This window comes from Etheostoma cragini, chromosome 19 (assembly GCF_013103735.1).
Source record: "Etheostoma cragini isolate CJK2018 chromosome 19, CSU_Ecrag_1.0, whole genome shotgun sequence".
Lineage (NCBI taxonomy): Eukaryota > Metazoa > Chordata > Actinopteri > Perciformes > Percidae > Etheostoma > Etheostoma cragini.
In genome coordinates, this window is record NC_048425.1 from 14,224,866 (window position 1) to 14,233,102 (window position 8,237).

At 40.6% G+C, this 8,237-nt stretch overlaps 1 long non-coding RNA gene across 1 annotated transcript in view; it reads left to right on the forward strand.

Annotated features, from left to right (window-relative positions):
- Positions 1-393: 393 nt before the first annotated feature.
- The window catches only part of LOC117934933, a 14,223-nt gene continuing 6,379 nt past the window's right edge, over positions 394-8,237 (forward strand). Inside the window, exons 1-2 of the long non-coding RNA XR_004654626.1 lie at positions 394-452; positions 524-529. This is a non-coding gene — a long non-coding RNA (uncharacterized LOC117934933). The remainder of the gene's footprint in view (positions 453-523; positions 530-8,237) is intronic.

The following is an 8,237-nucleotide window of genomic DNA, read 5'->3' on the forward strand; positions in this document are numbered from 1 at the left end:
TTGTTGAAAACTTAGGTTCTTAAAAACAGTTGGTGAAGGCGATTGAGGCCCGGTGTGAAATTCATTCACGTCAACATTGCAGCCAGAAAGTAATACCAGCCTACCCTGGGAATCCATAGTTCTCACAATTTGACTTTGCTCAGCGAGTTACTCTGGCATCGTGCAAGGCTGCTCATTAACTATGCCCTTGTAGCCGAGCTGCACCAATCACATCGGTGTATCTGATAAAGGCGGGCCAGAGGCAAGCTGCACCAATCACATCGGTGTATCTGATAAAGGCGGGCCAGAGGCAAGCTGCACCAATCACATCGGTGTATCTGATAAAGGCTGGTGAAGATGATGGCTGTAATTAAGCGATCAGCGCTCTGGATTTGTCATGTATTTTGTCCCGTTGTGACTTCAAACCCGAGGTACGTACCGAACCTTGATTTGTGTGTACCGTTGCACCCCTAGTACCCAAACATACCCCACTCTTTGTTATTCACACGATGTTGGGCTCTACTATATGACATTTTAACTTGAGTCCACAGTTGCTAAACATCTTCAAATCCCCATCTGGGCGATGGAGGTGTATTATAATAGAGAGCCAAGCATTTATATACATATTATATCAGTCTGCAAAACAGTTGGCTTGCTGAGTTAATTTCAAATGCTTGTGTGTTTGATTAAATGGTAAGTGCTGACTTAATTAAATTGAAAATTCTAATGTTGGACATACACTTGCTTCATTTTTTCAGGAGGTATTAAAAAGATTAAAGACCATGACATTAGCTGTGAATAACCAGTGTTTCTGCCACAAGGTTCCCCCTGCCAAAGAGGATTCAGCTGAGCGGGTTCCCGCATGTAAAAAGAGGTCTCTTGTTATGTGTTGTGCCCTAAAATGCAGAGCTGCACAGCTGACTGGGTTCCATCATCATTCCAGCTACCTAATGAGTGATTGTTTGTGGGCTGATAAAATTAAATTGCAAGCCTCGCTGATTTCAGCAACAGGTGTTTTTCTCTGTCTCATAATAACATGAGAGATGGGGGTTTTAACCACCTACTCAGGATGATAATGTATTCTGGTTTACCGATTCTCTTGGTTTACCACTCACACCCACATGCAATGAAAAAAGGAAAAAGATTTAACCAATTACGGTTCATGGATGTTCACTATGAGAGTTGATATTTGTCTCAGGTGAAAAGAAAATCTTTACAGGCCATATTTAAGATCTAACAAGAATTTCATATTCCTTACTCCCCCCAGCCCCCATTGTCTTTCAAACTATAATCCTTAAGATATGCATGGAATTAAATACCACTTTTGATACTATTTAAGCTTTTTCATTGGTAGTAGGGGAGTCAGTCATTCCCACATAGGATTTAAGTTGCCTGCATATGCATCAGGGATTTACAGTAGCTGTATTAAGTTAGCGCTAATGCTAGAGTTACTTGAAGCAGAATGGCAAATAGTCCAATACGGCGATACGGACGCCATTGCAGAGGCATTGCTGGAGAAACAGAAAAGCTACCTCAAACCACATTTTTGCTCAGATCCAGTTTAAGATTCAACAGATGGGGATAAATAACAACAATAAGCTAACTGCTATCCATGCCCAGCTAGTGTCTCTGACTGCAAGCCTTTGCTCTATCGGATCAGATGTGAACAACCTAAAAACCGCCGGGGTAAGCAACGCAAGGATTCTCGGCCACGCTTTTCAAGAGCTGGAGGTGAAGCTAGCAGACATGGAACACAAAAACTAAAGATACAACATCTGCACCGTAGGGCTAAAAGAAGGGTTAGAAGGTGGTAATGCTGTCCAGTATCTCTCACGCTTGCTGCTTAAGTAGTTCCCAAATCTAGCAGATGCTCAGATCGAGATTATGACCATTAGTCCATCGAATTTACAGGGATAGCCCAAAGAAGAACACCACTACTAATCACATGCTTAATTTCAACGTTCTTTTTTTTTTTTTACACAATCAGGCAGGTGATCCTACAAACTGGGCGGAAATCCCCACTCATCATTGAAGGCCGGATAATTTGCTTCTCCCAAGATTACAGCACTTGCATGATCAAGTGGCGGCACGCCTTCTATCAAACCATGGATTCAACACAGGTCAAGGGGATGGATTTTTTCCTGCTTTATTCGGTTGACACTGAAGATCAAAGATGGCGCCCAGTCTAGAGCATTCACCTCCAGTAATTACGGGTTAGTGTTCCATTTTTACTGCCCCCATACCAAAGACCTACTTTGAGTGTTAGCCGTCTGGCTATGTTCCCCCCCCCATCCTCTTGTTTTTCCTTTTGTGTCACCGTCTCATAAGTTCTTTTTCTGTGTTTTCATGTTTTTATTGAGGGCCCTAACTTTGGATGCACTATTACTGGGATTAAGCAAAATGAAAGGCAGTAGAAAGATCCACATTTTGATAATGGATGACCTTTCACTTTTAGTTTGGAAATGCGGTGGACTGAATGCTCCTTATAAACGAGCCAGCACTCTGGGCTTCCTAAGAAAGAGAAACGTTGGCATTGCATTATCACCGGAGACACATTTGCTGCAGGTGGACACCGGCCGTTTAGCCAATAGATTCTATCACACAATTGCATCCTCGTCAGCGAGCTCCAAAGCAAAAAGGAGTGGCCATTATTGTCCATTGGAATCTCCCACTTAAAGGGTTGTCCTCTTGGTCAGATGATACAGGCAGGATCATGATCTCCACAACAGAAAGTGGTGCTAGGAAAATTGCATTTGTGTCAGCCTATGCGCCAAATGTTTTTGATGGCAATTTCTATAATACGCTCACCAATCAAATGTGTGAGTTAACAGACTGCTCTTCTGTTGTTGGAGCAGATTTCAATGCTGTGTTGGACCCCAATATTGATTGGTCAAACGCAAAGGCCACGAGTGATCAGGCTCAGGCTACAAATGCTCTGAAATCATGGCCCAGCAGCTTGGGGTTTATAGATATTTGGCGTACAATTAATCCCACCTGTAAGGATTATTGCTTTTTCTCCGAATAGATTTTCTTTTCAATTATTTCATTCACGTGATAAAGACTTGTTACTTCCAATGGCATTTTCTGACCATGAAGGGGTCCTTTGCACCGCCCCCCTTGCCCAACTGTCTCAACGTGCGGTTAGATGGCGTTTCAATACTTCTTTACTGAAAACTGAACCATATATCACTCAGTTTACTGCATTTCAAATATTTGTGGAAATTAATGTTGGCTCTGTAAAAGACCCCAGAATATTGTGGGAAGCGATTAAAAAAGTTTTATTATGAGTAAAACCATACTTTTCTGCGCGCAAAGCTATGTCACTGAAACTACAAAAGCTTGAAGCGTAGTTCACCAGATTAAATTTACTGTTATAAACTAATTTCACAGACCGGATAGCTTTATAACGATCATTAAAGATAAACAACAACTATTACTTTCAGAGCGCTAAACCTAGTCACCTTCTCGCTATGAGATTAACATCCAGTGATTATTTTGCAGATACCGCTATTAAATCCTCAGATGGTAATATTAGAACTGACCCTGTCGAAATAAATAAATCCTTTCAGACATTTTGTTCCAATCTTTATGATTCTGAGGTTACTTTGGATAAATCCCAACGTAACAGCTGGTTAAATCAGCATGACTTGCCTCAATTATCAGCAAAGGAATCACATTGCTTGGACAAATTAATCACTTATTAATTATCACTTCTTTCTCTTGATGCAATGAAAGCCTTTGACAGGCTTGAGTGGCCATTTCTATGGTCAGTCTTAGAGGTGATGGGCTTTGGTCAAACTTTAATTGGTATGATTAAAGTTTTGTATTCCAATCCTTCAGCCCGAGTCTTAACCAGATGCACCTGCTCCTCTTCATTTCCAGTTTCTAGATCCTCCCGCCATGCCTGTTTAATCCAGATACGTCTGTTTGCTGGCATACCTTAGAGAGAGCCATAACAGAGCCTTGGTTGCATTGCTTCTGCATGCACACATGCACTGTGTGTGTGTGTGTGTGTGTGTGTGTGTCACACAAACACACAAACAAACACACACACACACATAGACACTATTAAACTCTGCCTACAATAATGTAGGGAAATCTTTTCCAACATTGTTTTATTAAACAAATTGAACGTTGAACACAAAAAAAATCTGTCTTTTGCAATATGTCGCAGCCTTTCCCTATAAAATAAAACAATAAAGAAATATATATATATATATGTGCGGCCCTAGTGTGTGTCTATATTGCTTGCTAATTACTACCTGGGTTAGGAGATTGACATCAAACCCGCATCCTCGCTACCTTATACAACAAAACTTAGATTGTTCTTTCATTCAAGACACTTTTTAATGAAATCATATCTGCAAGTACTTAATATGATAATTCTCAATTATGATCAATTGTTGGGGTGTGAATATGCCATGACGTCTGTAAACAAAAGTAGTTCTGCTCAGTGGCAGGATTCACTTCTAAGCCTTCGGAGAAATAAAATGTTTTAATAGCCTCTTTTCCTGTTAATGATATTCCGTTCGTTCTCAACACACCATTGCACAGATATTGAAACCATTCATTTCTGTAATAGGGAAAAGGGGCCCACAGAGAACACAATCTAAATCCTGTATTCTTGACAGATTTCTGTGATAACAATTTTAACATCCTGCACCATCATATATCCAGTGGATTTATTTGGTGTCTTGCACCTTGATGTTTTGGTTTGGTCAATTCCATATTTCACAACAGCCAAGAAACCACCTCAACTTTTATTACCATTCTGAATATCCTACCATGCTGTACTAAAAAAACTATTATTAATGTATACCAGTATGTAGTTTTTGTGACTCAAGGATCACATGTAATACCAAAAGCCAGTTCAGTACCAGTCTGGTGTATACACAGACATGTGTATTTACAGTATGACTAACATTCCTGTGCTCTTGCCATGACCTCAAGCAATGCAGCAGTGGCTTGCCTTGGGCAAGAAAACATGAATACAAATGCATTTCTGAATGCTTCACACAAAAATAGCTGCTAACCACGTCAATATCCAAGAATCATAACTCTAATAAAATATTCTCTTAAACAGCTCTTGTTATTGAAAGTCCTGGCTGTGCCGAAGTCGAGTATATTTATGTTGTGTCAAGGTATTTGTCACTGGAATTACCTCAGGATGACGGAAATGGAGACACCTAAAGAGAGATGAGCTTCCACAGCTTTGTGGTTGCAGTCTTTCATCAGCAGCTTTTTACACAAATTTGTATAAAATATTATTCTGAACTGATGGTTGTCAACATATAAAAAGCATTACATATATTTTTGAACCGTCTTTAACAAATATCAAGACAGTAGTGCCAGTACTACATTTTCAAGAGTACACAATGTTATCTAGCAATGTGATTTATTGTATGAAGTCGCTTCCCCCTGGGCCATGTTCTGGATCCAAGAAGACAGTTAAAGCTGAAATGTGCCAAAGGTGCAAACGGCACCCACAGGGCTTTACTCAACACAGTGTATACAGAGTAAAGTAAAAGGCTTTATTCAGATCGATTGACAACACATTAACCTTTAGCTCTTCAACAAAGCAGATCAATACAGTCACACGTTTTACTCACTCCACAAGAACGTGGCGATATTGCTTAGATGTGAACAATCTAGATGTCTTACTATTTCATTAAACTAGGTAAAAATAGATGATGGGGGTCATGCAGGCATCATGATTTCAAAGTGTCATTGTTGCCTGCTGTTTAGATTAATACCATTGATTTTGCAATGATGTGTGTCACTAAATAACCAATGGGCACACGTCATTGCCATACACTATACAGCACACGTTGCAATGCATACATACATAGCTTGTGTCACTGTGGTCAATAAAACAAGCCTCGTCTATCATTGTGTAGTCTCGCTTTGCCGGACCTTCCTCCATAGCTCTGCGCAGTAGCGTCTGACAAGTTGACACAGCATTCAAAGATGGGAGAGGAATGTGCTCTGGTTTATATATTCTATGGGCGGCAATAAGCACCAGGCAGAGCCCCGATGCAGCTGCAAAATAGCCTCGGGGAGGAACTTGTTTTGGTGGAACGTGTACGGTCAAAAGTTGTTTTATTCGTGCAAGAGAAAACTCTGACTGGACAGAGCTGTCTGGATTTACCCTGCAGAGATTTGAGGAGAAGTTGACCATAGTCCTCAGAAATCCACCAGAGATTCAAATTTTAACACAAAGAAAGCAAAGGTACCGGACATCTGGTCAAAAAGGGAAATCCGGCTGAATCTTTGGCGGCAATGGAGCAATTTTGGAAGTGGAACGTTGTGGCTATATATTAATCACTGTGTGAAGAAAGTGTATGGCTGTTTTTATATTAACTAAAAGAAAACAAGAGATTAAGATAATAAAACACTGTTTCTAGCCTCAGAGTTTAAAAGGTGCCCTGCCACACGTATTTCATTACTTCATGGCAACTTCTGAAGTTCTACCATGGACTCTAACTTGGTTACCTTGTTTCAAGATATTCTAGCATGGGCCAGTTCTCATTCAAATTCAACGAGCTAAGCTGCATGCCTCAGATTGGCTAACAGTTAGCCAATGAGCGCCTGGCTATGAGCATCTTTTACCCAGCGCAACGGGGCGAGCTCAGGAATAGTAATGAGCTCAGACAACATGACGTCAGAGTGACCAGCTGTTGTAATTGGCCTGATTTATCTTCTTATTTCTTTTCAGTGGCTAGAGCTGACAGAGGAGGTACCAGTTCATTTTCACATTCACCACATAACACAAACATATGGACCTAACACATAACCTAACATAGGCCAAAAATATAAATACAAGGAAAACAGTTTCCTGTGGCAGGGCACCTTTAAGACAACCGGATAGGAGTGCAATACGGTGAAAACAAATAAAGGAAGGAAGGACAACTGTGCAGTGAGGCAGAAGCAAAGCAGCAGCGCTCGTGATGTTTTGGTAAAAGACACTAAAGAGGGCCAGATTGCCTTGACTCGAAATCAAGCTAACCTGACACCTGAACAATGCTTTAGGTGAACAGTGAACTAATGACAGCATTCTGCATCAATTTTACATTCTCCCTATGCTCTTGGTAAATTAACCTTTCCACAAGGTTTTGAGGCTGTCTGAAAATATTAATCTGCCCTTGAGTCTCAGGGATATGCTTATCTGGGAATGCTGTGCCTGTGTGTGTATTTGAGTGGCAGGCATGCACTGCCAGCAGATTTAGCCTATTTTAAATTACACAGCGCTGCACAATGTGAAAATTATTTGTCACAACAAAACAATTGTCAACATTTTACGTTTTGTTATTAGGAGGAATGCTGTTCCTATGTAGGTTTGCAAAGTATTGTGCTTATAATTGCAGTTTTGGATTGGAATAGCAGCCAAACATCACCAAACTGAACAGCCAAGAGGTGGCCACAGTGGAGTAAACAATGAAATCTGTGTACAAACACACCGACTCCAACTGCCGCTACCACAATAGAAGATGGAACAGACTTCCACCTGGCATTTTTCATTAATTGTATAAAAGACAAATGAGATAAGGGGGCTGCCAGGGGCGGTATTCACATAGTTGCACTACTGTAAGAGATAAGTACCTACACCTACATTGTTTTTGTAGTGGTTTTATACCATATCAAATGTACTTATTTTGCAAAACTGGATGTAATTTGTAGACTATTCTGTCTGTAGACAGCTGCAAACCATCTTTTTCACTCCTTATGTATGTAAGGAGCAATCTCTACATGTCATCACATCATTTAATTTCACACTTGAATTGATACTTCGTGATGTAATGGTAAGCCCAATTGCTGGGGTCTTGCACAGTCAGCCCAATCATATTCGCCAAGAATATGAAGTGGGTGAATATGTAAGAGTTGCTGGGATTACTGAATGCGCTGTAGGATTTCATTGTGCTACAATTTTGGACTGCTGCAAGTAGAGGGCAAGGTAGATAAGATAAGGGCAGTGTGTGTGTGTGTGTGTGTCCACATGTTTCTAAAGACATTGGTTGGGATGATGAGAGAAGCCCAAACATCCAGAGTAATAGGGCTTTCCTTATCATACAGTCACATGACTATGACTGAAAGGCCAGCTCATCTTGTGATGGCACTGACTTTGAAGCAGGTCATGGGGATGCTGCCTTTTTCTTTTAGCTCTATTCCACACCTGTACTACCTTATATACAGTGGGTACGGAAAGTATTCAGACCCCTTTAAATTTTTCACTCTTTGTTTCATTGCAGCCTTTTTCCAAA